Source organism: Tupaia chinensis, unplaced genomic scaffold (assembly GCF_000334495.1).
Source record: "Tupaia chinensis unplaced genomic scaffold, TupChi_1.0 Scaffold000159_1, whole genome shotgun sequence".
Taxonomy (NCBI): Eukaryota; Metazoa; Chordata; class Mammalia; order Scandentia; family Tupaiidae; genus Tupaia; species Tupaia belangeri.
This window is the reverse complement of record NW_006159630.1, coordinates 7,254,799-7,259,613: the sequence shown is the minus strand read 5'-3', so window position 1 is coordinate 7,259,613 and position 4,815 is coordinate 7,254,799. Positions and strand designations below refer to the sequence as shown.

General features: G+C 57.7%; 1 protein-coding gene across 1 annotated transcript in view; it reads left to right on the top strand.

The window, feature by feature from the left end:
• Window positions 1–4,815, top strand: part of SLC38A12 (solute carrier family 38 member 12) — a 71,557-nt gene that overhangs the window by 38,719 nt on the left and 28,023 nt on the right. The gene's annotated exons all lie outside the window — the stretch shown is intronic.

Here is a 4,815-nt window from a genome sequence, read left to right as displayed (position 1 = left end):
AAAGAGAACTTCACAGTCAACAGGAAGAATCAAGTGGGGAAAGGCCCGAAGATGAGAATTAGCTTGATGGGGCCACAGGAGAGGTCAGAGGGGAGAACAGCCTAACCCAAGATGGATATATTGTGGAGAGACTGTGGTGACAAAAGGGACAGGGTGCAGAGATGTCTGTTCTCCCTCTGCCGCTTCCTCACTCTGTCACTGCTACAGTTTGAAAACATCCCACCGGAAGTCATGTGTTGACGCTTCATCGTGACTGTATTAAGAGGGTGGAAACAAAGAGGGAACCAAATGCAGGTGCAGGCTCTTGTCATGTGACACCCTGCCTGCATCATCCTGAGGCTCTACAGAGTCCCCAGCAATAAAAGACCCTCCCCAGTTGAAGCCTTTTCGCCTTGGACCCCTGAAACCATGAGTTCAGCAAACCTGTGTTCTTTATACACCACGCAGTATTTGGTTATCAATGACCCAGTAGGCTAGAACTGCCACCAGACCTCTCTAGCCCCTCAGTTTCCTCATCAGTTAGGCGAGCATGTGTCACCTACCCTGGTGACCGCACTGATGGGCGTGAGGACAAAGCGGAGCCCTTGTGCGTAAGCACTGTGCAGAGCGTGGAGGGCCCGCAGGACTGGGCGGTGACGTCGTCCTAGGGCAGCCTTGACAAGAGAGGGCCTTGGAAAGGTCGGCGGCCAGGGAGACGGTGGGGCAGCTGTCTGTGTAGACGTGAAGGCAGCTGGCAGGGCCTAGAGATTGGGGCTGTGTAATTTGGGATCAGCACCAACTGTTTTTTTCTTCAGGTTTTTGCCATAGGTGCATGTGCTCCTTGGAGCGAGAGAAGGAGGGGAAGTAAGAGTCACCCCCGAGCGGGCTGGCCGTGCTGCAATCCCTTCTCCCCCATTCGGTCCTCAGGATGGTGGGCACCCAAACATGGTGCACCCAGTGTGTTTTTCAAGCCGTTGGGTCTGAGACTCAAACTGCTGAGTCAGCCACGTGAAATCCTGCACCTTGGGCCAGCAGATGGCATGGTGGTTAAGGTGCTGAAATTCCCACATGGCTGGGCATGGTTTGAGTCCTGGACCTGGCGGCTTTCTCTCTCTCTCTCTCTCTCTCTCTCTCTCTGGCAAAACTCATGTGCAAAATAATATTAACAATAATAATAAATAAATAATTCTAAAAAAAAAAAAAAAATCCTGCCCCTTAACCACCACACCACCTGCTGACCAGCACCCACTTTTTTTAAAGTTTGTATCTTCCATGAAAGAGAGAAAGAGAAGACAGCACCTCAGTAGGGTCCCACGCTACAGCCCCCACCCCCACCCCCACCGCGCACAGGTCAGCCGGGGGACTGAACCTGCGGACTCCTGCACAGACCCAGCATCGCTTCAGCAGCACGTGACTCTGAGCCATCGAGCTGGCCTCGTTCTTCCTCTTTCTTTCTCTTTCTCTCTCTCTCTTTCTTTTTAAAGTTTCTGTCATGAGAGTAAGAAACAGAAAGATTGAGCACCAAGTTTAAAACATCATTATTTCTCTGACCGGTGGCCTCTTGGGCTCCTGTGTTGACCCCCCACTCAAGTGTCCCTACTTTGTACAGGTGAACGGGGGACCCGGACATGCTTGTCTTGTACATGAAGCAGGGTCAGGTGGGGCTGGAGCCTTTCTTCCGTCAGCACTGCATGACGTGGGGTTGGGACGAGAAACCAGCCAGGCAGGTGAGGGACGCGGCTCCCCTCAGTGCTGTGTGACGTGGGGTTGGGGCCTGAGGGCAGGGAGGCAGGTGGGGGCACCTCTCCCCTCAGCAGGTCCGAGCCGAGTTCCTGATTTAAAGACCCAACCTCAGGAGGAGCACAGCGTCTGTCTCGCAGTCCCACAGCTGGGCCACTGGCTGGTGGGGCCGCCCCGGGCCCCTCTGAAGACAGTGTGGGCTCCAGCTAGTGACCGAGGCCGGCCTAGTGAGCAGGTACTGCCGGCCCTCAGCCAAGCACATGCCATCCAGGGAACCCTCCTGCACAGCCCACACCAGCCCTGGGAGGCTCCCAGGCCCTTCCCCACGTCTTCCAGTCTCTGGTTCTAAAGAGTAGGTTTCCTTCCTGTCCCTGTGACAGCGCTGGCGTTTAGAGTAGGGGCCGTCTTCGTTCCTTGCTCTCCTGGCGCTCAGGCCTCGTTTCTGGCAGAGGCTGAGACACGGGGCTGATCCCTGCCGTCCCCACTCTCGATGCCTGTGCGGGGTTCAGCTCCTTCCTGGGGGTGGAGGGCGCTGTGCTCAGTGCTCCTGGAGCACACCCCGCCAGGCTCCCACCTCTGGCCTGGAGAGAATGCACCTCTATGGCTCAAAGCCGCCAGTTGGCGCTCACTTGTTACAGCAGCCGCGGGATCCTGACACAGCGAGGAAGGAGCCGAGGTTGCTAGAGGCCAGAGCCTGAGTGGCCAGAGCGGTCGTGCACTTGCTCTGACAGGCCAGCGGGCACACAGGCAGCCTGCTGGGCTGTGGGCTCCGGAACGTTCTCAGACGGCCGTGGCCAAGCCCTGCCCGCAGTGCCTTGGGAACATGAGCTGCCTTGTCTCCATCCAGACGCAGCCGGAGCTGCCATGGGGCCCCCAGTGCACATCTGAGCGCTGACCCAGAAACAGAGAGACTCGCACGGCCCCGTTTGCACCCTCGCTGGTCTGTCTCGGACTCCATTCCCAGTGACCGGTTTGAAGACTTCATTAGAAATCAAGGAGTTGTACTTTCTTTTTCTTTCTTTCTTCCTCTTAAGAAATGCCTTTGGCTGCAGCCGCTGGTGTCCGTGCCTCCTGTCATGAGTCGGGCACAAGAGTCCTTGAACAGAGACCGAGTTGGAACTGATCAATGGCATTTGGGGGCGGAGCACACCTCAGGCTAATTTATAATGTCGTACGGGCTAGACTGGGGGACCCAAGAGGATAGGCTGTCTCTGGGCTTTTCATTTCTTCGTTTTTAAAAAGCAAAGGGAAACATCAGCCCCGCGTTTGGTTATTGAGTATTCAGAGGTGGACTCAGTCCCTGCCAGGCCATTGGGACCAGGGGCTGTCCCTTCTCCTGCCCCCATTTCTTCCCAAAGACCTCGCAGCCACACCGTGGCATGCCAGCATGCGCCACCACTCCTGTCCTCTGTCCTCTGTCACTCTGGATGCCTGCCCCTGCAGTTGCTGAGTCCTGGCTCTAACTCATTTGCAGAGGACACCTGTTCCTTAATTAAGCCCCGCTCCTGAGCTGCGTCTTCATCTGGGCTCCCTCTGACGTGGGAGCTGGCGGCCCCACAGAAGGGCTGCTGTTTGGCAGTCTGTGTGTCTGCCGTGTCCGAGTGGGCCTTGAACCTTCCTGGGTGGCGTGGTTGGTCTGTGCTCCCAAAGCCACATCTCTGCCACCCTCCAGCTGTGAGAGTCACAGCTGCAGGCAGATTTTTCAAAAAAGCCTTTCACTGCCTATCACCACTCTGAGAACAGAGTGGCGTGGACCCTCACTCTGACGCCTCTGGGATCATATTCTCCGTCACGCGTTTGGCATCCCACATGGACACCTCACTCTGCCTGTGGAGTGTGTCTGCTGGGTCTGTCTGAACAGGGATGCCCTTGGGGCTGGGATTCCGTCCTCCAGGGTCTTACGGGGTGCGTGCTGCATCATGACAGCGTATCCACCTTGGAGGAGGGTGAGCGTGAACTCATCTGAGAACGGGCTCCCGGGGGACAAGCCAGGGCAACCTGCAGGCACAAAATTCTCTGCCCACCAGACCTGCCACCCTCTGTTTTATGCAGTGGAACCTTCTAAAAACCAGTCTTCAGGCTTCAGAGATCTGACTCCCCTCTGAGCCACCTCTGGAGGTTTCTGGCACCTACCACCAGAGGCAGTGCAGGTCAGAGGTGACCCACCTTGGCACCCGGCACACGGGAGCCCTGATCCCGCAGGCCACGGTCACTTGGAAACACGGTGGCAGGCGGCTGTGTTTGTCCTCCTACCTGGCGTCTCTCTCACCATCAGTGGAAAGTTCCCCTGAGTGGTAATTTTCCTAAACGACGTGCCGGCGTGCTGCATACAGGCTGCCCCAGGAGCCGCCGACTGCATGCCCCGTCCCCGGCTCCTCTCCTGGGCCGGCAAGGGCATGGACGCGAGCTGCCCCTTCTGCAAAGGGGTCCCCTCCCTGCGCCCCCCCGGGGGGTGGGACGGCGTTTCCTTCCCCCTCTCCTGAATAGCAGCAGGACTGTCCCTCCTTCCAGAACCAGCCTGTGACTGCCAGGACGCCTTCCCCACCCCGGCTAATTAGAGCCTTTTCTTTAAGCAGCACTTTAGTCTCGTGTCACTCACTCTCACAGCGATAATGGACTCAGACAAGAGGTCACAGCTTCTCCCACATCCTGCTCTCCTCGCAGAGGGGGGCGGGGGCGGGCCGGGGCCCCCCTCTGCGCAGCTCTTGCCTGCCTGTCATGGGGGACGGCCCCAGGCTCGGCTCAGCAGCTGTGATGGAGTGATGGAGTCACCCAGATCACAGGGTCGCAGGGCCGGAGCCTGGTCCCCAGGGTGGGCCCCTGTCCCCATGCTCGCTCGCTCGCTCCCTCTCAGGCTGCGGCTCCCAAGCTGTCTGCTGCATCACCGGTGAGTGTCATTAGCGCGAGCATGCTAAAACGGCAGTGTAAATGTTAATAAGGCCCGGCGCTTCCGAGTGGCAGATTGGAAATGGTACCATCATCTGAACTCCAGCGAGCAGTCTTTAATTCCTCCGCTCCCTGAGCAGCCAATTTGGCATGGAGATCCTAACCTGCTCTCCTTCCCAGCCTCCCTGTGCCACGTGTCCCCAGAACCGC